The sequence below is a fragment of the Mesoplodon mirus genome, assembly GCF_964341445.2.
Source record: "Mesoplodon mirus genome assembly, chromosome: 19".
Classification (NCBI taxonomy): domain Eukaryota; kingdom Metazoa; phylum Chordata; class Mammalia; order Artiodactyla; family Ziphiidae; genus Mesoplodon; species Mesoplodon mirus.
The window spans coordinates 60,831,676-60,858,071 of NC_138995.1; the positions used below are offsets into that span (position 1 = coordinate 60,831,676).

Here is a 26,396-nt window from a genome sequence, read left to right on the forward strand (position 1 = left end):
TGCAGACTAAGGCATTGTAGCAGCTACAGAAAGGATGTAATCTGGAGATCGGAGAGGGAGCTGAGTTTGGGAAAAAGATGGAGAAATACATGGATATTTAGGACAATCATAAAGGTTGGGGAGAAGGAGCAGCAAGAAGGGGAAGAAGTCGCAGAGTGGGGCAGGACAGGGGTGAGGGAGAAAGAGGAGGGGAGAAACAGCAGGAGTGTAGAGGGAAACAAAGACAGGTGAAATAGGAGACAGCGAAACAGAATGAAATGGAAACGCATAGTGGTGCAGATAGAGGCGAGACACTGGGTCCAGATGGGTGGTGAGTTGTTCGGATATGGATGACTATGTTGTGATATGTTGATTTGTAGCCTTAGAATCGAATGAATTAAAATTTATTTGCTTAAATTAGACAGATGAGGATGGGAAGTGCAAAAAGTGAAAGGTTTGTGTATTTTGTAAGTATTTGTAAGAGAAGAGAACCTCCATTTGCAGTTCCTGTTCGTCCAAGGCACAGTGACTTGACTCAGGCAGTTGTGGGTCACCCCGTTCCATTTTCCTGGCATGAGGTAGAGGAGAGGAGAGAGACTAGTGGCACAAGAAATGACTAGCTTTGTCACCACATGGTGCCTCTTTAAAGGAACATTAAAAGTTCTGGGTTTTGTAATGAATTTTCTTCTTTCTTTCTGGTTTCTTTACGTTTAATTCTTTGTGTAGCTTGGAATAAATCTTAGTGCATTCAATTTCTACTTTCCTGTGGGTAATTATTAACTTCTGGAATAAGTTTGGTTCCCTTAGGTAGTCTACTCATGACATTCTTTTCTAAATAAGGGAAATCCTCAATGTTTGAAAAACTTCGACACCAGCATTTTTAGATTTAAAATAATTCACAAGTTATTTCTTTTTATTGATTCAGGTTTATATGAGGCCTGAGTGCTTTTCCTCTTCATCTTATATATTGGAAAACTTCTTTGATAACTAGTAAATAATTTTAGACTGTTTTGATGAATATTTGGTAAAAAGGTCATTGGTCTTTTACATTAACAGTCAAAACCTAATTTAACCAGTTAGTCTAATATTTGTTTTTTTCCTCTTTAATTTGGTCTGTTAAAATAGCTATGAGGTGACAGGAAGATGTTTTCGCTCAGGTCCCTCTTTAGTGTTCTTTGCAAATGATGAAGGATGGGTTGGATTGACTTGGAACCTTTCTCTAACAGAGCCATCTATTCATGATGAAGAAGTTTGCTCACAGTTTATTTTTCAGCTGACCCATTACCATGTTTTCTTCACCAGTGGCTATATTTTTGCAAATCTGCATGTTTAAATATTTTACTGAGATCTTCTGGAAAGAAGAATTGAATACTCAGTATTATATCTGTGTGATCAGACCTTGAAAGAGAAGTTTCCTTTGGTCAGGAACATGAAGGTTGGTCCTGGTTTTTTCTTGTTTGTTTGTTTGTTTTTTGTGGTATGCGGTCCGGGCCTCTCACTGTTGTGGCCTCTCCCGCTGCGGAGCACAGGCTCCGGACGCGCAGGCTCAGCGGCCATGGCTCACGGGCCCAGCCGCTCCGCAGCATGTGGGATCTTCCCGGACCGGGGCACGAACCCGTGTCCCCTGCATCGGCAGGCGGACTCTCAACCACTGCGCCACCAGGGAAGCCCATATGTACACCATTTTTATTCATCAGTTATACCTCAGTAGTGCTTGAAAAGAAAAAGCGTGAGGTGTGCTGGGCTCACCTCCTCTAGATGGTGCTCGACCCAGGCTTCACACTGATTTGAGTAAGGCATCTTTATATGTTTTATACCCCCTGACCAGAGATGCCTTCTAAAGTAGCTGGGATGGGGCCCAACATGAATAATACTTAAGGTTCCCCAGGATGCTCCAATCTGGATCCGTCACTGAGCATCGTGACTCTGGGTCCCCCCATTCCTGAGGGCTGAGATCTGGGCTGAGGCTGAGGGCTCTGCTCTGCGTGGGGATGGCTCAGGGCTGGTCTGTGACCTGCAGGGGATCGTCGGGTCCAGCTGAGGTGCCCGCTGCTGCTGGGTACGTGAGGGCCTCACCAGGAGGGGAGGCTGATCTGAAGAAAGTGTGAGGAAACTCCTGTGTTGGTCTCTGTGGGGGAGTTACTGTCCTGAGCCCCTCCTGGGACAGTGGGCAGCAGAGGACTGTCTGTTCCACATGCTGAGGGCTTCCCTGTGTGTGTGGTGGTGACTCAGGAACGGGGTGTGTTGATTCCGAGCATTAAACAGCCTGTTTCCAACTTTGAAGATCGACCTCTAAAGCCTCACATGGTCTGAGGAAGAAGCCCATAAGAAGAGGAGGAAGAGGAAAGAGAAGGAGTAAGAAATGGCTCTTTCTCAGGTGAAGTCATGTTCTCAGTTGATTCTTCAGTGTATCCATCCTGAAATTCCCTTCTTTGGACACGCTAATCCTCTCTGACTCTGAGGTGTTGTTCCTGACGCTTAAGCATTCATCCTTACCTAGTGCCTTCCCTCAGTACATGTTTGTAATTGTTATATCTTCTTGGAGAATTGACCCTTTTATGATTACATAATGTCCTTTGTCTCTTATGTCAGTTTTTCTGTTTACTTTGTCTGATATTGTGCAGTCACTCTTGCTGTCTGTGGGATAGAATGTCTTTTTCCTTCCTTTTGCTGTTTGCCTTTCCTGTCCTTAGATTTGTCTTTCGCTCTAGCTCTCTCTTTTCTTCCTGTTACTTCCTCTAGTGGTCCCTGCTCAGGCACACTGTACAGTGGTGAAAGGCAGGTGCCCTGGCCAGCCCCCTTCACTCCACTGTAACTCCAGAGGGAATGCATCGACCCTTTCCTTCTGATGACATTGGTGACATGTTCTTTCTTAATAACAATTTATTTTTTCCATATTCTTTTTTGTTATGTTTTATAATTCTCAAAGAAACTTTTTACTTTACCACTGTGAGAATTTTATTCTTAATCTGTTAAAATAATGTATAATAGTCATAACTTTTCTAATTAAAAATTTTTTTTCTGATTTTGAATCAATGTTTTATTAGGGGAAAAACAAAGAAACCCTTTTTGGCTTTTGTTAATGCCTATCTGTATAAATTCAAATGGACAGATTTATATTTTTGAATATAGTTATTGAAATTGGAGTTAAAGTATTCTTTTTTTTTTTAATGTCTGTACTATTTTCTTTTTTAGTAGCCTACTATAGAATCAGGTTGAGAAACTCAGTACAGTTTGTACATTTTCATTTCTGTAAGAAATATCCTGAAATACACGTGAATAAATATGATAATGAAAAAATAGTCTGAAAATCTGTCAGGAGACCACTCTCGTTTCAGTTAATTTATCGTTGACGTGTGCATTTGTGCATGGATGTGCAAGTCCATGGTTTAGATAAAAGACATCATGATTTTAAATCTATAGATATCTTTTTGCAGTTCATATTGTATCTTTAATATATTCCCTGGCCTTGAATTTTTTCTACCGTATCATGTTCATGGTTTAAATAGTAATAAGTTTACTGACATTTTGTGTGTGTGTGTGCGTGTACACGTGTATAATGAACTTTCAGGCTGTTCCATGTTGTTTACCTTGAACTTCTTTAAAGTTTTGTCAGGTAATCATCTGTCAATGAAGTTTTAATGCTCTATGTGTTACTTATTAACTCTTTGATTTTTTTTTTTTTTTTTTTTTTGTGGTACGCAGGCCTCTCACTGTTGTGGCCTCTCCCGCTGTGGAGCACAGGCTCTGGACGTGCAGGCTCAGTGGCCATGGCTCACGGGCCCAGCCGCTCCGCGGCATGTGGGATCTTCCCAGACCGGGGCACGAACCTGTGTCCCCTGCATCTGCAGGGGGACTCTCAACCACTGCGCCACCAGGGATGCCCTAACTCTGATTTTTAAGCTTCAGTTCCAGAGCCCAACCATGGTGTAGCCCAACCAAGTTCATGTGCTTACTGTATGATTCCTTAGATTCCTGAACTCAGTTGAGTTTTTCAGAGTGTCTCTGACACAGTTTTCTCCTCCTCAAGATCTTTCTTTAATGAGCTTTGATGTTGCTAACAAGTTAATACATGTAAAACATTTAGAGTAATGCACAGCATATAGGAAGTGTTCATATAATGTTCGTCTTTGCTGCTGTTACCATCATCATAATTGGAGGTTTTGAGCTTTCTTTATAAACCCACTGTGGACTCTGTTGTCTCTGAAGACACCACTCATGTTCCTCCACCTCCAGGAGGATGATTATTCCTCAGTGTATAGAACGTAATATCTAACACTTGCACATGGACAACACGGTGTTGAATTTTTATTTGTATATATTTCATGTATTGCCCACAAGAACGAGAAGGATAAATCTATTTGAAGGATATTGTAATCTCTATGACAAAGCATAAGAAATTAAAACTAGACACCCACTTAGCTTCAAATACCTTTCCATGGATCTGTCAGAATACATACTTCAACCTAATTGACCTTCTACCTCTACTCATTTTGTATGGAAATAAGAACTGTCCTCATGTCCTCTTGTTGAAATGTTTTTTTATTTAAGGGACAGTTGACATTGAATGATGTGGTCATCGAATTCTCTCAGGAGGAGTGGGAATGCCTGGACCCTGCTCAGAGGGCCTTGTACAGGGACGTGATGGTGGAGACCTGCAGGAACCTGCTCTCCCTGGGTGAGGATAACTTCCCTCCAAATGTTGGGAGGGTATCTTTGCATTTTCCCTTGTTTGCCTTTTGGAATCCCCTGCCTTGCTTAACTGACCTCAAAGCCATGTTGACTGAGGCATGAAAAGCTTCTTGATGTAGCATCAGGAGTTTAAACATGCCCTTTCTTCAGATGATCTAGCCACTTCGCAGTACACCAGGAGTTTTTTAAGTGATTGAGTGTGTCTAACGCCCAAGCGGAAACTTTTAAACTATTTCATTCCCTGTGCTCTACCTCTTTGCTTTTGATTCAGTACCTATTGGAAGAGAGTTAGATGTCTGCATATTTCATCGTTCCCTCTGCATTGAGAAGGAGGCAAGCGGTGGATGAGTGTGTGAAATATGTTTCCAGACCCACCGCAGCATTAGTACTGTTTGGGAAACTCGACCAAATGGGAGAGTTGTTTGTGAAAACAGAAATCTATTCGTTGTCAAGTCTGAGAGGAAATTTTTCTTCTCCCTTAGCTATCACTCGGTCCCTCAACATGTAAAATGTATTCTTTACCCCTCCAGTGGTGCGGGAGCACCACCAAAGAAAAAGGCGAAGTCTTTATCATGATATACTGCACTTGGCTATCTGGCCCCTGTGAACTTGTTGCTGCTTGATTTTGAGGAGCGTGAACAGGGTTTTTGTGTGTGTGTGTGTGTGGTACGCGGGCCTCTCATGGTTGTGGCCTCTCCCGTTGCGGAGCACAGGCTCCGGATGCGCAGGCTCAGCGGCCATGGCTCACGGGCCCAGCCGCTCTGCGGCATGTGGGATCTTCCCAGACCGGGGCACGATCCCGCATCCCCTGCATCAGCAGGCGGACTCTCAACCACTGCGCCGCCAGGGAAGCCCCAACAGGGTTGTTTTAAAGGGGTCTGTTGCTCCCTCAGCTCTCCTTTTGGACTTGATTCCCTTGGATGCTCAGTTCTCAGTCCATATAGATCAGAGCTGATGCCTCCAGACTCCAGCCCCTGAGCCTTTCTGGGTTCCACCCCCATCTTGTGTTCTTTGAAGACCTCATCAGAAGATGGGAAAACACTGGCTGCTCTTTCGTTCCATCTGGCACCTCAGAACCTGCAAAGAGCTGTCTCAAGCCCTGTCTGCTTGTTTTGCTACCTCAGCCATTTACTCCTTTGACTAATATCTCCACATTCTGCTACCAGAGTTTGGTAACAGCTGTTCTACTCTAAGTTGCTCTTATGCCTCTTTTTTAAATTTTACTTTATTTTTATTTATGTATTTTTTTTGTTGTTGGCTGCACTGGGTCTTCATTGTGGCGCGCAGGCTTCTCTAGTTGTGGCAGGCGGGCTCCAGAGCTCGCGGGCTCAGTTGAGGCAGCGCTTGGGCTTAATTTGCCTCTTGGCCTTTGGGATCTTAGTTTCCTGACCAGGGAGCGAACCTGCGTCCCTTGCAATGGAAGGTGAATTCTTAACCACTGGACCACCAGGGAAGTCCCAGCATGCCTCTTTTTAAAAAAAATACATTTTGGGGCTTCCCTGGTGGTGCAGTGGTTGAGAGTCTGCCTGCCGATGCAGGGGACATGGGTTTGTGCCCTGGTCCGGGAAGATCCCACATGCTGTGGAGCGGCTAGGCCCGTGAGCCGTGGCTGCTGAGCCTGCGCATCCAGAGCCTGTGCCCCGCGATGGGAGAGGCCACAACAGTGAGAGGCCCGCGTACCACCAAAAAAAAAAAAAAAAAAATACATTTTGCACATAAATGGGATCATTCAGTATTATTCTTTCTCTGAATAATTTTACTGAGTATATACCCTCATTGTCCATCTGTGCTGTTAAAAATAGCAGGATTTTTTTCTTCTTTATGTGTAAATGAAATTGCATTCTGTGTATCTCCCAGATTTGTTCCCCATCCATCTGTTGGACAGTTAGGTTGTTTCAATGCCTGGGCAATTGTGATTACTGCTGTTATGAATGTAGGAGTGCAGGTATCTTTTTTTTTAAAATAAATTTATTTATTTTATTTATTTATTTTTGGCTGCATTGGGTCTTTGTTGCTGCGCGCGGGCTTTCTCTAGTTGCAGTGAGCGGGGGTTACTCTTCCTTGTGGTGTGCGGGCTTCTCATTGCGGTGGCTTCTCTTGTTGCAGAGCACGGTCTCTAGGTGCGCGGGCTTCAGTAGTTGTGGCTCACGGGCTGTAGAGCACAGGCTCAGTAGTTGTGGCACATGGGCTTAGGTGCTCCGCAGCATATGGGATCTTCCCAGACCAGGGCTCGAACCCGTGTCCCGTGCATTGGCAGGCAGATTCTTAACCACTGTGGCACCAGGGAATCCCAAAGTGTAGATATCTTTTAAGACAGTGATTTCATTTTGTTTGATTTATTCCCAATAATGTAATTGCTGCATTATATTATAGTTTTGTTCTTTTTACAGTATTCTGGGGAGCTTTTATACTTTTCAGTTTCTTTGTATCTGTATGTTTTTGTATGCAGGAAACTCTTTTTGATGGCCTTATTGTAGTTTTTCCTTTAGGTTTCGGCTAAGAACATTCTTTCACATCTCCTGGGATATTATGTATGTACTTTGTGATTATATGCATAGAAATGGGGCCTATGGAATATTCAATTTGATACCTTATGTAGCAAATAATGTAATAAATGTAAACCTGCTTTATTGCTTCAGTGTCCCATTCTCTCTCTTTTTAAATCCCTTTTGTTTTGGCCCCATACCCAGAGTATAGTTTCCACAGTTAAAAATGGAATCGTATTGGGAACTCCTGGTGGTCCAGTGGTTAGGACTTGGCTCTTTTCACTGCTGTGGGCTCAGGTTTGATCCCTTTTTGGGGAATAAGAATCCAGCAAGCTGCATGGCATGGCCAAAAAAAAAAGGAATAGTGTTGTGTTACTTGCTGGACCAATTCTTCTTTTCTTTTCTCTTTTTTTCCCCTTAATTAATTTTTAAAATTTAGTTTAATTTTTTTCTTTTTGTATATTTATTTAGTTTTGGCTGTGTTGGGTCTTCATTGCAGCGTGCGGGCTTTCTCTCATTGCAGTGGCTTCTCTTATTGAGGAGCATGGGCTCTAGGCATGTGGGCTTCAGTAGTTGTGTCATGTGGGCTCAGTAGCTGGGGCTCACGGGCTCTAGAGTGCAGTCTCAGTAGTTGTGGTACACGGGCTTAGTTGCTTCACGGCATGTGGGATCTTCCTGGACCAGGGCTCGAACCCGTGTCCCCTCCATTGGCAGGTGGATTCTTAACCACTGCACCACCAGGGAAGTCCTCTTCTTTTAACCTCATTATTTTTAGTTTCCTCATACAGTTTTATTCACACATATATGCAGTCACAAGCTATGATACCCCATGTGTATTATTCCCTCTCCTCCACTCAGTCCTGTTATCAGTCATGGTCTTTCTTTACATGGTCTCTCTCTGTCTCTCTTTTTGTATTATTTATTTATTTATTTATTTATTTTTTGGGCCACACCCCGTAGCATTTGGGATCTTAGTTCCCTGACCTGAGATGGAACCTGCACCCCCTGCTTTGGAAGCACAGAGTCTTAACCACTGGACCGTCAGGGAAGTCCGTTTACATTGTCTCTTGATGTGGATAGAATCACTGTCGTTGGTCACGTATTTAAGTTGTTCTCTTGATCTCCCCAGTTTCCGCAGTACTTCATCATCCATCCCTCCACCTTCCTCATTACTCACACTGTAAAAATGATTCCCTTTCATCCACTGAAAAACTTTTTCAGTAGATGACCTAAATCAATATGTGCAGCTGTGATGACTCAGAAACCATTTCCAGCAGGGATGCTTGAATAACAGTATTAGTTACATAGCTCACTTCTTGCATCTCCCTTAAGATTTCCTTTTTAAACTTCTGGTATTTGTATGTTTACTGTTAGTTGGTATGTGCTTTGTGGTCACCGTGGAAAATACCCTTTTTTGAGAGCTAATGTAAGTTTTCCATTTGAATGTTTTTGTCACAGTGGTTGAAACGATGCTACGCTGAACTTAATTTGAATTACGTGTAATCACTCTTTCTGTAGTGAAGAATCCTATTCTTACTGTTCTTCAAAAATTTACATCATGGTTGAAAAGTTTCGTAACTCTGTTTGATAAAAGTGTTACTTTTGTTTAATATCATATATTCAACGTGAAACATTTATTCATGCAGTGTAATGAATAGGAAATGTATGGTTCTTTATATCTTGTAGATATTTCTCATATGCACGTGATAAGGAAATTACAACTAAAATCAAACATTGATAGAGGAGGAGTATTCCAAACAGTGATATTGGGAAGACATGAAATCCAGGAAATTAAACCTTTTTACCTCTCGGAAATACAGGAGAATATGTTTGACTTTGGATTTCAGTGGAGACATGATGAAAGAAATGACAGAAATATCCTTACATCCCATAACCAAAATGTCACTGATAGAAGAAGTCAACATGGCGGAAGGGATGTGGGAAACAATGATATTGGAAATAGACTTGTGTTAAGCCTTCAGGATGAACTGCATATGTTTAAAAGTAAACAGAAAATTGATGATTTTAATAAAGCTAATAAGAGTATCAACAGTACTTCCTCATTTTCACCAGTTGAAGGAATTTCTCCTCCTGTCCAAACCAACATTTCTAATACATATTTTATGCATGCTTCAATACTGACACAAGACCAGAGCCCACACAGGGAAATATCTTACAAATGTAATGAGTATGGCAAAACGTTTGATCAGGGCTCAAATCTCGGGAGTCATCAGAGAATCCATATAGGAAAGAAATTACATAAATGTGACGTATGTGACAAGGTCTTTAGCCGAGATTCATATCTTATAATTCATCAAAGAATTCATACTGGAGAGAAACCTTACAAATGTAATGAGTGTGGCAAGGTCTTTAGTACAAAAGGAAGGCTTTCGGTTCATCAGAGAATTCATACTGGAGAGAAACCTTACAAATGTAATGAGTGTGGCAAGGTCTTTAGTACAAAAGGAAAGCTTTCAGTTCATCAGAGAATTCATACTGGAGAGAAACCTTACAAATGTAATGAGTGTGGCAAGGTCTTTAGGACAAAAGGAAAGCTATCAGTTCATCAGAGAATTCATACTGGAGAGAAACCTTACAAATGTAATGAGTGTGGTAAAACCTTTAATCAGAGCTCAATCCTCACTCGACATCGGATAATCCATACAGGAGAGAAATTACATAAATGTGATGTATGTGACAAGGTCTTTAGTCAAAATTCAGACCTTGTAATTCATCAGAGAGTTCATACTGGAGAGAAACCTTATGAATGTAATGAGTGTGGCAAGGTCTTTAGTCAGAAAAGAAAGCATTCAGTTCATCAGAGAATTCATACTGGAGAGAAACCTTACAAATGTAATGACTGTGGTAAAACCTTTAATCAGAGCTCAGCCCTCAGTCGACATCGGATAATCCATACAGGAGAGAAATTACATAAATGTGATGTGTACGCCAAGGTCTTTAGTCAAAGTCCAGACCTTGTAACTCATCAGAGGATTCATACTGTGGAGAACCCTTAAAAATGTAGTGTCTGTGGGAAAATCTTTCTTTCTTCTTCAGGCGTCAGTAGGCATGACATAATGCATAGAGTAGCAAAACCATATAAATATGATGTATGTGACAGAGTCTTTCATCGAAATGCAGTCCTTGGACTTCATCAGGAAATTCATACTAGAGAGAAACCTTACAAATGTAATGAGTGTGTCACAGTCTTTAGTCAAAACACAAACCTTGCAAGTCATCCAACAATTCATAATAGTGAGTAATCTTACAAATGTAATGAGTGTGGCTAAAACCTCTCATCAGGGCTCATACCTCAGTGGGCATCAGATAATCCACACAGGAGAGAAATTACATAATTGTGATATATGTGGCAAGGTCTTTGGTTAAAATTCATACCTTGCAATTCATCAGAGAATTCATACTGAAGAGAAACCTTACAAACGTAATGTGTGTGGCAAAACTTTTCATCATGGCTTAACTCTCTGGCATCATCAGATAATCCATACAGGATCCAAACCATATAAATGTGATGTGTGTGGCAGAGTCTTTAATCGAAATGCAGTCCTTGCACTTCTTCAGAGAATTCTTACTGGAGAGAAACCTTACAGATGTCATGAGTGTGGCAAGGTCTTTTGTGAGAAGACAACCCTTACAAGGCATCAAGAAATTCATATTGCAGAGAAACCTTACAAATGTAATGCGTGTGCCAAGGTCTTTAGTCAAAAACCCCAACTTCGAATTCATTGGAAAATACGTAATGGAGCAAATTACAAGAATAATGATTGTGGCAAAGTGTTTAGTCAAAATGCAAACCTTGTACGTCATCAGAGAATTCATAATGGTGAGAAGGCTTACAAATGCAATGAGTGTGGCAAGGTCTTTCGTCAGAGTTCAGCCCTTCCAAGTCTTCAGATAATTCATAATAGTGAGCAGTCTTACACATGTAATGAGCATGTCAAATTCTTCAGTGTGCTTTCAAGCCTGACTTAATGCCATCAGGCAATCCATATTGGTGAGAGACTTTAATAATGTAGTGATGTGACAAGGCTTTTAGCAGGTGTCCCCATCTTATGCTTTATTAGAAATTTCATTCCTGATTGAAACCAATAATTGTAATTAATGTGGCCTGGCCTTTTGACAAGGAATATATTCACCAAAGAATTCATTCCGGAGATTACCTCATGAGTGTATGAATGCAAAAAACCTTCACTTGGGGCTCACATCCTACTAATCATCAGACAGTCCATACTGAACAGAGCATTACAGCATTAGTCTATCTTGGGAATGCTTTTTTTTTTTTTTTTTTCCGGTATGCGGGCCTCTCACTGTTGTGGCCTCTCCCGTTGTGGAGCACAGGCTCCGGACGCGCAGGCTCAGCGGCCATGGCTCACAGGCCTAGCCGCTCCACGGCATGTGGAATCTTCCCGGACCGGGACACGAACCTGTGTCCCCTGCATCGGCAGGCGGACTCTCAACCACTGCACCACCAGGGAAGCCCAGGAATGCTATTTTTTTAAACACTCCTTAATACCTGCTCCCCATTCTTGAGTATGCAGTATATGAATGTATTTTTTCTTGTTCTTTTATGTGTCTAAATAAACGTTATGGTATGCACCTTGATTTAGATGAAAAGAAACTAGGAAAATAGTAAGCATAAGCAAAATAGAAAAATTTAAAAATCATGCAGTATCACATTTGTCCTTTATTGTGCTCAGTGAAATAATTTTTAGGGCTCTATGTTCATGAGTTTTCTCTTCAAAATGACCCACATACAATGGGGACATTTTTGTTTGGTGGATAAACTAGAAATTTCATGTATTCACCCTTAAGACATATTTTTGTTGTTGCTGGTTTGCACTTGTGACCATTCATTGGAATAGGGTGGAACCCCACACAGAATTTGGTTTGGTTATTGAGACTGATATTTATATTGAAGTGTTATGAGCATGTTTGTTATATAATTCAGCTTTCTATGGGAAGGGTGGAGACTTCCAAGGTGTTCAAAAAATGGTTTAAGAGAACAGGGAATGGTCAATGGCTTCGTGTGTTAAGGAGATCGCTTGATGAGATTTGAACTTTCAGTTTGTATCAAAGGAGGGAGTCCTCAGGTTTTTTTTTTTTTTAATTAGTTTGCCCACATAGGTAGAATAGGAAGAGGTTGTCCTGCTGCCTAAAGCTGTCAGTAGTCCAACATCATAAAATGGATTCAGACTGTTTAACAAAACAGCGAATGTTTACCCTTGAAACTCTTGATTTCTTGATTAGGAAACAATACAGTTTTCTTCATGCTAATAATTTATTACATTTCTTTACCTGCGGCACACGTATGTTCCATTGTGCAATATGGTTTTTGAAAATGCTTGTAAAACACTGTTTAAATAAATTGCCCAAGGTGTTTTTACCCTAGGTTAATAAAACTTAATGTTTGGGCAAGGAATTATATTCAGTCTCCTGGCATAAACCATAATGGAAAAGAATATAAAAAAGAGTGTGTATATGTGTATAACTGAGTCACTTTTCTGTACAGCAGAAACTAACAGAGCGTTGTAAATCAACCATACTTCAGTAAAAAAATTAATGTTTGGAAATGTTTACCAGATAATATATGTAAGCAATTTTTTAGAAGAGCAGTTATCCATAGGCTATCAAAATTTTATTCTGCAGTGTTTTTACTAAACGTCTTGTTTAGTTTTATAATTTTACCTTTAAACCAGTGATTACCTTTGAGCTAATATTTGTTCGGGTGAACATCTTCCCCCATTGTGAACATGTTATTGATTACTACCAGTTTTTGAAAATCCTTCGTTCATTGAATTGCCTTGGTACCTTAGTCAGAAATCTGTTGGAAGTACAGTGGCCCTTGAACAGTGCAGTGAGTTAGAGGTGTTGAGTCCCGAGTAGTCAAAACTCCACGTATCACTTAATATTGGTCCTCCATATCCGTGGTTCTGCATCCTTGGATTCAACTGAGTTGTGGCCTTGTAGTACTGTGATAGTGTGTTTTGGGAAACATGCACGTGTAAGTGAATCCACACAGCTTAGACCCGTGTTGTTCAAGGGTACACTGTACTCCTGTAGGGCTGTTTCTGGTTTCCTCATTCTGTTCTGTTGGTCTGTGTGTCCGTCACTCGACAAAGCCCACACAGTCTTGATTACTGTCACTGTATTATAAATCTTGTTATCGTGTGGAGTGATTCCAATCACTTCAGATACATTTTTTGCCTACATAGTATTTTTCAGATATATCTGCTCTTCTATTTCTTTTGCCTTTCCATATTTATTTTAGAAAAATCTTGTTTGTATCTTCAAACATTTTGTTGGGAAATGCGTTAAACCTGTATGTCAATTTAAGGTGACTTGTCATCATTTCTATGTTGTGTCTTACCTTCAATGAATATGGTATGTTTCTCTAGCAATTCACTGACTGGTGTGTTTCTCTAAAATGACCTAAATTAAATGTCATCTTTGATTTCTTTCAGACCACTGTAGTTTTTCATATAAAAGTCCATGTTTTGTTTGATTTACACATTTTTGTTCTAGTTTTACTTTTCTAAGCATTTAAAGAAGATACTACATTTTTAATTTCAGTATTCATTTGTAAATTGCTACTATATAAAATTTCAATAAATTTTTGCATGGTGTACTTGTATCCTGACGCCTTGCATCGTATACTTTTTTTAGAAATTTCTGTAGATTCTTTTGATTTTCCATATACATCATTTCTTTAAATTTTCTATTTCTGCTGTAACAACTTACCACAAACTAAATGCCTTAAATCAACATAGATTTATTCTCTTGTTGTTCTGGAGGGTAGAAGTACAAAATGAATCCAAAACATTGTGAGTCTGACTCCATTTTTGAGGTCTAACTACAGACACCTTATGACTCGGTACAAGCTCTTCCTCTTCTGCCCATGTTATCAGGGCAGGCTGATAATAAAGCCTGAGCGCTCCATCCCTTGGCAGGACTTGTAGGGTCACACCACAAGCAAGTATCATCACCACAGCCCAGTCTTGTATCCACCGTAACGCAAGAACATCACCATTCTCTGCTCTGCTTTCTCTAGCCATTTTGGGAACAACTTGGTCCACCCTGGTCTCCCCAGAAAGCCCTCCAAACTAAACTTAGTGTGGGGTTCCATCTTTTTCCAGCAGAAAAAGCAAAAGTACAGGGACTTCCCTGGTGGTGCAGTGGTTAAGAATCCGCCCGCCAATGCAGGGGACATGGGTTCGAGCCCTGGTCCAGGAAGATCCCAGTTCTGCAGAGCAACTAATCCTGTGTGCCCGAACTACTGAGCCTGTGCTCTAAAGCCTGCGAGCCACAACTACTAAGCCTGTGCACCACAAATACTGAAGCCTTCATGCCTAGAGCCCATGCTCCACAACAAGAGAAGCCACTGCAATGAGAAGCCCACGCACAGCAACGAAGACCCAGTGCAGTCAAAAATAAATAAATAAATGTATTTTAAAAAAATACCCTTTAAAAAACCCAACAAATATTTTGGAGAGTGCATACATGAAATTTCTAGTTTATAAATCCCATTATGTATGTTCATTCTTGGAGGAAACTCATGAACCTTGATCTTTTCCAGTTATTTCTCTGAGCACTGCAAGCACAAAAGATAGATTGTGTCTTTTTAATCCTTATTTATGAAATGTTCTTTTATTTCCTCATAGTTTTCGTGTGCTTACTATATTTCTATTTTCATTTTATGTAGATATGCAAACCATGGGTCTAAATTCAGCACTAAAAAAGGCATGTAGAAATATAATCTTGTGTATATTCAGGTAAGGAGAGGCAGTTTGTAGGGGGCTTGAATCTGAAGTTCCACTGACTTGGTATTTGCATAGTAGCCCCAGAAATAATCAGGGATACACTTTGGGGTTCATAAGTCAAATACAGATTATGAATATATATTTCCAAAGTTGAACATCATTTTATATATAACGTGGAAATAAATTGTTTAGATGCCCCTTAATCTAGAGAGCCTAACGACGTATTATGTATTATGAAGTGCCCCAAAGAGGTGGGATACTCTGGCTTGTGACTCATTCAGGATTATAAAGGAAAGATTACATTACATTACATTAATTTTTGAATCCCTCACAAGCATGCTTTACTCTAGTTCCTTTCATTAAACTATCTTCTGTAACACCGTGACTTCAGTGACTAGAAGTAATACTAATTTTCATTCATAAATGATATACAACAGCTATTCCCTTTTAAGAGGACAGAAGACCATTGTTCCCCTCCATTTTTTCTACCACCGTGATACTCATGAAAACTTCATTCTCTCAGTGTCCAGTTGTACTGTTTCACGATCATCTGGTAGAGTAACCCTTTCCTATAATCATCAGCAATAGCCCTCAGTCATAGCAAATCTAGAGAAGGGGCAATGACCACAGAAAGCACTATATTTTATTATTATTATTATTTTCTGGTACGCGGGCCTCTCACTGTTGTGGCCTCTTCCGTTGCGGAGCACAGGCGCCGGATGCGCAGGCTCAGCGGCCATGGCTCACGGGCCCAGCTGCTCGCGGCATGTGGGATCTTCCCGGACGGGGGCACGAACCTGTGTCGCCTGCATCGGCAGGCGGACTCTCAACCAGTGCGCCACCAGGGAAGCCCAGCGTTCATACTTTTGATGCAGGAAGGAAGACCCCTTCCAGGATCCAAGAGTGGGCCCTTGTCTAACACTCGGAAACTAATTGTCCGAGGAGACACATGTACTGACAAAGCAGAAGACTTTATTGGGAAGGGGTGCCTGGGTGAAGAGCAGCAGGGTGAGGGAACCCAGGCTCTGCCACGTGGCTCGCAGTCTCAGGTTGATGGTCATGGGGTTAGTTTCCGGGTTGGCTCTGGCCAGTCATCTTACTTGGTCCATTTTTGGTCTGACTCAGGGTCCTTCCTGGGGTGCCTTTTCTGTGTCACATCTTAGTTCCTGTTTTAGCCTTTTGCCTTTAAGTCACCCTGGCTCAGGCCCTCTGTCCTCCTTCAGTTCTAGGCTCTGAGAGGTCCCCACCATCCCCTCCAGCCAGTCTCTGTCACGTTCATCAGAGTTTATTGCCTCCGTATCAACCCCCCTCATCAGAAATGCCTTCCTCCATCGATCATTTGGAGTCTTTCCCCTTTTCCGTTCGTTGAAGGGCGCACTGTGTTTCTCTCCCTCCCAGGATGGGAGGAAAAGATGTAGGCAGTCCTAAAAAGCCCTACAGAACTGGCGTCCTCATGCAGGGTCCTGAGTTGTCCCCATGTTTAGTGTGCTCTGTCACTGCTTTCCTGTAGCCCCCAGGTGTTCCAGGCTGTGCACATCCAGGGACCAATCACCACCTTGGACAGGAGCTTTGCCTTCCGGCAGGTCATCTGCACAGAGTCAGCGATAGTGATTTCACTGTGCTAAGGGTGCAGGTGTTGGGGACCTAAGGGGGCATGTAGGAGGCCCCCCTCAATGAGCTAGGGTATCTTTTAACTACCTGTGAGTGGAGAGAACAGGAGATAAAAACCCTGGGAACCGTACATCTTGGAGATTTCCTCACTATACTCAAATGCCTTTGTCACTGGGCTTCGTAACAACCCCAGTTGCTGGTCAGCTCTCCCAGGAGGGCCAACTTCTTAACCTTCATACTGAATGGCCAGTGTCCTTTAGGTGGCAGCTTGTGTGTATTCCTGTTGTGATGGCTTTACTGAGAGGTCCTTGTGTCTTTCAGCCTTGTTTGCCCATGAGTGCTTTGGGAACAGGTAGAAAATTGGGGAAATCGGAGGGAAGCCTGTAGGGCTCTGCAGCAGACATGGCTGCAAGTCGGGGCATCAAGATGCGTGCACCTGTCCCTTTGTGGGCTCAAAGGGTGGGTGGAGCTGTTGGCGAAGGGTGTCTCACTTCTGCCTGGAGCACCTGGAATTAGGTTTATGGGTAGTTGTGGGGTGCGTTGCATGGTTTGAGGTGCCATAGTGCCTTAGCTCAGGTTCCCTGGCACATAGCTGCTGACACTGAGGTTTACATGCATTTGTTTATTCGGATATTTCATGGTCATACCTCGGGAAGAAAGAAGGCAGTGGATTTAGGCAGAGAAAAACATTTTTTCTCCAATGTTAGATGTGTTCCCTGAGCTGAGCCTGCAGGAATCCTTCAGTGCAGGAGGATGGGTGCCTTGTCCTCAGGCGATGGAGCTAGAGGGTGCCCTACAGCATCCACTCCACAAGTGACTTGTGTCGGTCTTTTGGGAGATCAAGGATCATGGTATAGGGGCACTGCTTTGGGAAAGAACTCTGGTGTTCTTATTAATTGCTGCAAGTAATAAATCCTTCCTTGTCCAGGGGCGGGCATCGGGAGGGAATCACTGCTATTTTTAGAGTAATATAGGGAAAAGTTCAGAGATCATTTTGTGGGTTACCTTTTGTATTTTTTAGTATTTTGTGTTGCAAATAAAGTTTCAGATGCACTGATACAAAAGATAAGAAAGAGAATGAGAATTTAGAGTGTTTTCTTGGGAAATGGTGGGGTCTCTCTGTGGCATGTGCATCACTGGATACATCTCCTTTATGTAGTTTTTGGAAATGACAGTGTTTGGTCTGTGGTCACTATGAATGAAAATATGGTGTTTCCAGGGCTTCCCTGGTGGCGCAGTGGTTGAGAGTCCGCCTGCCGAAGCAGGGGACACGGGTTCGTGCCCCGGTCCGGGAAGATCCCACATGCCGCAGAGCGGCTGGGCCTGTGAGCCATGGACGCTGAGCCTGCGCGTCCGGAGCCTGTGCTCCGCAACGGGAGAGGCCCCAACAGTGAGAGGCCCGCGTACCGCAAAAAAGGAAAAAAAAAAAAGGTGTTTTGCATGTAGTGCTTCCTTGGGTGTCTTCATATGTATTTTTCCCTCAGGCATGATTTATCAGAGTTTGGAATGTTTTCTGGTATTTTATAGCAGAATTAGTGGATCATTATGGGTTGCATGGAGGCTGTGTTGGACCCCATGAGAGTTTGTAAGTTCATTTGAATCCTGAAAGGAAACTATGAGTATAAACTTCACATGGCAGTATGTTTTCATTAGATAGATTCTGGTAGGTATGTGTCCGTGGACACAATTTTCAGAGAGGCCAGTAACTTCTTGGATGTAGGGAAAATGTATTCCAAAAATCAGAGGGCCAGCAACACTACAGTGATCTGCAGCCCAGAGGCCCATCCTTGAGAAGCTGTAGTTGCTACTTTCTTACTGCCAGGTCAGTGCTGGTTCTCCTACTGTCCTCTCCCTACCTGTGTCAAACCTTCGAGTGTACACACACACACACACACACACGACAGAGAACAAGGAACAATATAATGGTATAGAATTACTGTTAATTATTCTTCTTACATTTGATAGAATTGTCTAATATCCCTCTTGTGACTTTTTAAATTTAGCATTTGTTAACCTAGAGCTTCTTGATACTGATTGTTGAGCCTCAACTCAGTAAAAGACTGCAAGGGAACGTGAAATGGAGGCGTTTATTACTCACAGGTCCTGGAGGAGGTACACGATACAGCTGGAGGGAACACGTCAGAATTCAAGGAAGGGTGCAGGCAGAGAGCATGGGGCATGCCCTGAGGCACGTACCTTCATTAGGGTCCATGGGTGAAATGTTTTGGCTTCTTGGGTTCAGGCTGCATTTGTCAGTGCAAACCAAAAAAACAGGAATTGGTAGGCTTCCTTGTTGGAAGCATGTCTCATCCAAAGAAGAACCAGGGAAAAGCCTTGGGTGACAGGGGAAAATGGTTATCACAAGGGCAGCTGGGGGAGTCAGTCATAACAGGAACTTAAACTTGCTGTGACTCTGTGGGCTGTTCCATAGGATGTGTTGTCAGGGGAAAGGCTCGAGTCAGATCGAGATCCCTGTTGGCCGGTTGCCTACACCAAATAAATGCTGAGGTCACCGCATTATGGAGTATGTTACCTAGCCTCCCATGGCCACCATCTGTGATTTTAGATTTGTTTTCTGGGTGGTGGCGATTTTCAAATTAAAAATGTAGTCTGTAATTCAAAGTATTTACTCAAATGATCTGTTTCTCAAGGGTGAATTGTGGCAGGTTATTCGTTTACCTGAAAATATTGTAATTAGGTTATTTCCCTATGTAAATATCATCATGTAGGCGTGTGATAAAACATACATTGTAGGTGTTATCAAACAGTTATTTCCATAAAGATATCGAGGGTTGAAATGAAGTTTTCGCATAGCTGATAACCTAGTTTTAATTTCTTTAGGGTTTGTATTAAAGAGAATGTATCTCCCTATAAAATGCCCTTAAAACATTGTAAAAATGATTAGTCTTTAGATGAAACTAATCTTAATTTCCTCTGAAGACTGTATACTTTACAGGCTTTCTCATCCACACATAGCAGAACTTTCAGAAATAGAAACAAAGACCTAGGGACTTCCTTGGTGGCGGAGTGGTTAATACTCTGTGCTTCCAATGCAGGCGGCCCGGGTTCGATCCCTGCTCAGGGAAGTAGATCCCACATATAGGCTTCAACTAAGAGTTTGCATGCCACAACTAAGGAGCCTGCAAGCCGCAACTAAGGAGTTGCTGCAACTAAAGACCTGGCACAACCAAATCAATCAATCAATCAATATTAGGGCTTCCCTGGTGGCACAGTGGTTAAGAATCCGCCTGCCGGTGGCTTCCCGCACGTCCGCCCGGCTCCCCACTGACGTCAGCCTCGCGGTTCTATTTGAGGCCCCTCCCGGTCCCTACTCGGAGTACCCGAGCAGCTACCGCCAATTCCGGGTCCAGCCCGCCCGACATGCACTCCCGATTCCTTTCGGTTCTAAGTCCAATATGGCAACTCCCAAGGATCAGCTGATTGAGAATCTTCTCAAGGAAGAACACGTCCCCCAGAATAAGGTTACAGTGGCTGGTGTTGGTGCTGTTGGCATGGCCTGTGCCATCCGTATCTTAATGAAGGACTTGGCAGATGAAATTGCTCTTGTTGATGTCATAGAAGACAAACTGAAGGGAGAGATGATGGATCTCCAACATGGCAGCCTTTTCCTTAGGACACCAGAAATCGTCTCTGGCAAAGACTATAATGTGACAGCAAACTCCAGGCTGGTTATTATCACAGCTGGGGCACGTCAGCAAGAGGGAGAAAGCCGTCTTAATTTGGTCCAGTGTAATGTGAACATCTTTAACTTCATCATTCCTAATATTGTAAAATACAGCCCAAACTGCAAGTTGCTTGTTGTTTCCAATCCAGTGGATACCTTGACCTCTGCGGCTTGGAAGATAAGCAGCTTTCCCAAAAACCGTGTTATTGGAAGCGGTTGCAATTTGGATTCAGCCCGGTTCCGTTACCTCATGGGGGAAAGGCTGGGGGTTCACCCATTCAGCTGTCACGCGTGGGTCCCTGGGGAGCGTGGAGACTCTAGTGTGCCTGTATGGAGTGGAGTGAATGTTGCTGGCGTCTCCCTGAAGAATCTGCGCCCCGAATTAGGCACTGATGCAGATAAGGAACAGTGGAAGGCAGTTCACAACCAGGTGGCTGACAGTGCTTTTGAGGTGATCAGACTGAAAGGCTACTCACACATCCTGGCCCACTGGACTATCTGTGGCAGATTTGGCAGAAAGTGTAATGAAGACTCTTAGGCGGGTACGTCCGGTTTCCACCACGATTAAGGGTTTCTGTGGAATAAGAGAGGATGTCTTCCTTAGTGTCCTTGCATCTGGGGACAGAACGGAATCGCAGGTGTTGTGAAAGTGACTCTGACTCCTGAGGAACAGGCCTGTTTGAAGAAGAGTGCAGATACACTTTGGGGGATCCAGAAAGAGCTGCAGTTCTAAAGTCTAATATCATACCACTTCACTGTCTAGGCTACAACAGGATTTTAGTGGAAGGTTGTGCATATTGTCCTTTATATCTGATCTGTGACTAAAGCAGTCATGTTAAGACAGCCTAGGAAGAACATCAGTTTCCTAACATTAGCAATAGGAATGGTTCATAAAACCCTGCAGCTGTATCCTGATGCTGCATGGCACTTATCTTGTGTGGTCCGAAACTGGTTCGTGTAAACTAGTTCTACTTCCTCAAGAGGTTCCACTGGCAATGTTGCAGATGCTGCAGTTGCCCTTCAAACCAGATGTGTATTTAACGCCGTGGTATATAACTTCTGGTTCCTTTAGCCAAGATGCCTAATCCAACTGTTTTTCTCCAATTAATCACATTCTGGGATTGATTATAAATCCAGTATTGTATGTCTTGTGCATAACTGTTCTAAAGAATCTTATTTTATGTACTATATGTATCAGAATAGTATACATTGCCATGTAATGTAAAAAAGAAAAATCGACATAAATAATGCAGCCAACTATCTAAGTGTTATACCAACTAAAACAATAAATAAACCTTGAACAGTGGGAAAAAAAAAAAAAAAGAATCCGCCTGCCAATGCAGGAGATACGGGTTTGATCCCTGGTCTAGGAAGATCCCACATGCCACGGAGCAGCTAAGCCCATGTGCCACAACTACTGAGCCTGCGCTCTAGAGCCTGCAAGACACAACTACTGAGCCTGTGCTCTAGAGCCCGTGAGCCACAACTACTGAGCCTGTGTGCCTAGAGCCTGTGCTCCACAACAAGAGAAGCCACTGCAATGAGAAGCCTGCACATCACAACGAAGAGTAGCCCCTGCTTGCGTCAGCTAGAGAAAGCCCGTGTGCAGCCATGAAGATGCAGTGCGGCCAAAAATAAAGTAAGGTTTAAAAATAAATATTAAAAGAAACAGAGCTAAAATATGTTACAATTTCAAAATAAAAAACTTTTGAATTACAATTATTTTTAGTTATGTTTGACTTAAGTGTACTATGATATAAAGAAGTTTTTCTCAAAGATATTTGAAGGAAATTATTAAGTGTAGAATAGAAGTATTTTAAAGAATAATGCCTTCTCATCAAAGGAATACAACGTTTCTCTTTTTTCTTTCTCTTTTTATTGTATCTATATGAAATGCTGGATGCTAACTAAACTTACTGTCCTAATCTTTTCACAAGATACATTAAGCCAGAGAATTCTGTGGTACACCTTTACTGAATAGTGATGTATCTCAAGTATTTCTCTGTTATTCTCCGGGGGAAAGCAGGTTTTAAAAGGCAAAAAAGCAAAACAATTTAAAAATTTTGCTTAAAAAAGAATACTACAATTTATTGCTCTTTTTATAGCAACGGTTAGTGCCCTGAATTATCACATGCCTTAGTTCACCAGTCTCACACCTCAGGTCTAGTCCCTGATTGTCTGGAAATGAGCCGAGCAGTTGAGTTTGGCTTCCTGAGTGAGCAAGGAATAGAAACAGAATGTTCTGTAGAGTTTTCAGTGTGAAAAAGCCCATTCTACCCAGAGTTTTGTTAATTCTGTCATTCTAGTTTGTAATAGAAAGACAAGTCCAGCTCTTGTTTCCTGAATTGCTTTTATTAGTTCTAACTGCAGGAAATGTTCCAGGCTCCAGTCACCGCCCCACAGCTACCACTTGGAGACCCAAGTTTCCAGAGCTCTGAATTGCTTCAGCCTCACTAACGGGATTTTAGAGCAACCTGTTGTGGGGTGGAGTGGGGGAGCTTTTTATTTAAACCGTTCTTAAGAGGAAACGTCTTAGTTTTTGATGAAAGTGACTGCCCTGCTCGCTGCTCCCAGCCCCGCCCTCCGGCCATCCCAGCGTCTGGGCTTTCTCGTCGCCCCGCCTCTCGCACACAGCGCTCCGCCCAGGCCCCGCCCCGGAAGCCCCGCCTCTCCCCCGAATTAGTAGTTACCTGCGGAACCGCAAACGGGGGCCGAGTTTTGAAGGTCACGGTACGAGGTAAGATGCAGAGGGAAGTTGCCCATCGCTAGTGAAGATCTATGCTTCGCTGCTCCTCGTACTGCAACGTACTGGCTTCGGAGTTACTATGAACCGTAAATCCCAGCATCCGGCCTCCTACCTAATAGATCCAGACGTCGCCGTTAGAGGGCGGGTATGTTTTCCTTTGGGTTTGAAATCGCTTTGAGGCTGGTCCCTGCCCTTCGCTTTACGGCCTTCAGTCCACGTAGACACGGTCTTAGCGCCGTTTTCCTGCTTCAAACTTACAGTGACCAGGCCCACCCCGTAACGTCCTCTTCCGCGAGGTGGATTCGCGCCCCCAGCCTCGCCCTCTCGGCCCCTGGAGGGCAGCGCTGGCCGTCCCTCTCCCAAAGAGGCCGCGTCCTCTCCCCGGTCCTGGGGTTCTGCAGGGCCCGCCCCTCTCAGACCCCCTCCCTCCCTCCCAGCGCCTCTGCCCTCGCGTCTCCACAGGCCGGTCCTTCTGCTCCCCCGGCCTCCCGTTCGTAGTCAGCCCTTCTCCTCACCCCGCGAAGGGGGAGGTGACCTGGGCCAGACGTGTGACACCCAGTGTTGTTTCTTCCCGAATTCCACCCGCTGGAAAATATCTCTTTTCCGGTAGGCGGGTATGTTATTCAGTCGCCATTTCTGGAAACACGTGGGCGATGGGAAGTAAGGAGTAGAGACGGAGCGACTGACAGAGAAGTAGGAGTAACTGAGACGTTGAAGGAACGGGGGAGAACCCATGGCACAGCAGCGTGGGAGGAGGGGCCCTGGATCACCCGTAGAAGGGAGGACAGTACAGTGGCGAGGCACTTCACGCAGAGAGTGGCCGGAGAGAACGGAGTTTGAACCTTGGCCTTCAGAGCCAAGTGGCTCTGGGAGAGCAAGAGAGGACCAACTAAGAACTAGAAGAGCAGAGGAAGAGAGAGCCGATGGGAAGTACAGCCACCTGGTGGTGCCACAGAGTGGGGCGGAAGGGACTGTGGCCGGGATGGAAACGCCGTAACCAGGGGATGAGAGAGGGGGCCGAGATCGGGAAGAAAGATGCAGAAAGATACGGATATTTAGGACAGTCAGAAAGGTTGGGCGGAGAGAGCAACAGGAGGGGGAACAGGTCGCAGAGTGGGGCAGGGCAGGCGTGAGGGAGGAGACAGAGAGGAGGGCAGGCACAGCGGGAGAGCGGAGGGGAAGAGAAAGTTGGACACAAAGAAATAGGGAGACAGATACACCGAATGAAATGTGAAGATGTAGTAGTGCAGCTACAAGGGAGAAACAGGGTCCAGGCGGGTGGTGAGTTCTTTGGATGTGGACAGCTAAGTCGTGGTATAAATAATCACGATATATATTAAGTCGCGATTTCTGGCTTTAAAATCTAATAAATGTAAATTTTGTTGGTTTGACTTACATAGACAAGGATCAGAATCGAAAAACTGGCTATAAGGTTTGTGCATTTTGTGATTATTGGAATCATAAGATGACTTCCATATTCAGTTCCTAGTCAGCCACGGGGCAGTGATTTGACTCAGACACTTGTCCTTCACCCCCTGACAGTTCTTGTCAGGGGGTCGAGGACTGGGTAAGAAAAAACTGTCAGCACGTGGTACCTCTTTAAAGGAAGAGGCCCTTCGGGTGACCTTTTCGGAATTCATTTCCACCTGATTCTGTTCAGTCAATTCAGACCTCCTCTGAAATGTGTCCCCTCTGGGCCTCAGGGAGCCCACTCGTAACATAGAGATGAGAGACTAGACCAGAAATTCTCAGTCTGAGCAACACTTAACCCCTGAATTCATTGGTGAAATTGGGTGTGTGTCTGTGTGTGACAGTTCTTTTTCTTTGAGTATATGTTTATTGCAAAGGTAATATCAAGCCCATGTGAGAATAGACAAAAAGAAGAAAATGGACATCATTTCTAATCCCACTCAAAAAAGATGGTATTAACCTTTTAGTATGTATCATTATAGTCTTATTTTATGGATAAAGTTTTTTTTTTTTTTTTTTTTTTGGTAGTACGCGGGCCTCTCACTGTTGTGGCCTCTCCCGTTGCGGAGCACAGGCTCTGGACGCGCAGGCTCGGCGGCCATGGCTCACGGGCCCAGCGGCTCCGCGGCATGTGGGATCTTCCCGGACCGGGGCACGAACCCGTGTCCCCTGCATCGGCAGGTGGACTCTCAACCACTGCGCCACCAGGGAAGCCCTGGGTAAAGTTTTAATAAAAAGTACAAGTAGCACTTTTTATTTGGAGGATAGTTTCTTTACACTGCTGTACTGTCGGATTCTGATGTACAGCAAAGTGAATCAGCCATATGTATACATATCCCCTCTTTTTTGGATTTCCTTCCCATTTGGGTCACCACAGAGCATTGAGAACATACTGTATAGCCTTCCCTGTGCTATACAGTATGTTCTCATTAGTTATATATTTTATACATTGTAGTGTGTATATGTCAATCTGAATCTCCCATCATCCCTCCCCACCTCCCACCCCCACCCACCGTGTGTGGCAATTATTTTTGAAGAGAGTTGTCTAGTTGTATTTAGAAATTTAAATGGGTCACAGTCATCCCAGAATGTAAAAGTAAAACAAACCCTAGAAAGGACACAAGAACATAGGTTCAGAGTTAAAGTGACCATAGTGAGATGTATTTCTCTGCAGAAAGTTTAAATTTGAAGAGAGTTCAGTCAGTGCTGGCACTCATATCTCCACCGGCTGTTATTTGTCTTTACGACAAAGTCCAGTCTCCTCACTGTGTCTGCACAGCCCTGTATCATGCTCAGGGCCCTGCCAGTGTCTCCAGCCTCATCTTGGGAAGTGACCGTTTCCTCATGGTTCACTCTGCCCCGGACACATTCACCTTTTTTCTGTTCCCAAACCCCAACACGTTTTCTGTCCTCAGATCTTAGTTCCTGTTCTTACGGTTGGCCTTTAAGTCACCATGGCTCAGGCCCTTTGTCCTCCACATCTTATTACTTCAGAGATGTGTCCCCTTCCCCTTCCTCCGACAACCTCTGTGAAATTACCCAGGTTTTATTGCCTCTGTATCAGTCACCCTCAACAGAAACATACTTTGTGTATTGATTATTTTTAGTCTTTCCTGCTTAACCTCCATTTAAGGACACAGGGTCACTGCAACACCTCACTCTGGGGATGTTTTCAAGGCTAGGATTATCGATTGGGCTGAGTACGCCTCAGGAAATATCAAGGTGCCAGGGCAGGTAATGAGGATGGGTCTCACACTGGTTTTGGACATTTCCACTCTAATTGATCCTTACCTTATGTGTCTGTTTAATAACTCAAGAGCAAAAAGATGTAGGGAGGCCTAAGAAGTCCTGCACAACTGGTGTCCTCAAGCAGTGGGTGACGTGTTCCCACGTTTAGTCAGCTGTGTCAGCGCTCTGCTTTAGCCCCCAGGTGTTCCAGGCTGTGCACATCA

At 43.4% G+C, this 26,396-nt stretch overlaps 2 protein-coding genes and 1 pseudogene across 5 annotated transcripts in view; 2 read left to right on the forward strand and 1 right to left on the reverse strand.

The window, feature by feature from the left end:
- Positions 1–26,396, reverse strand: part of LOC309794915 (uncharacterized protein) — a 385,639-nt gene that overhangs the window by 220,142 nt on the left and 139,101 nt on the right. The window lies entirely within an intron of this gene.
- The window catches only part of LOC309794914 (uncharacterized protein), a 105,045-nt gene that overhangs the window by 30,920 nt on the left and 47,729 nt on the right, over positions 1–26,396 (forward strand). The window lies entirely within an intron of this gene.
- LOC309794925 (L-lactate dehydrogenase A chain-like) lies at positions 19,917–21,034 on the forward strand (annotated as a pseudogene). The gene has a single exon. The product of its transcript is annotated as an L-lactate dehydrogenase A chain-like (transcript).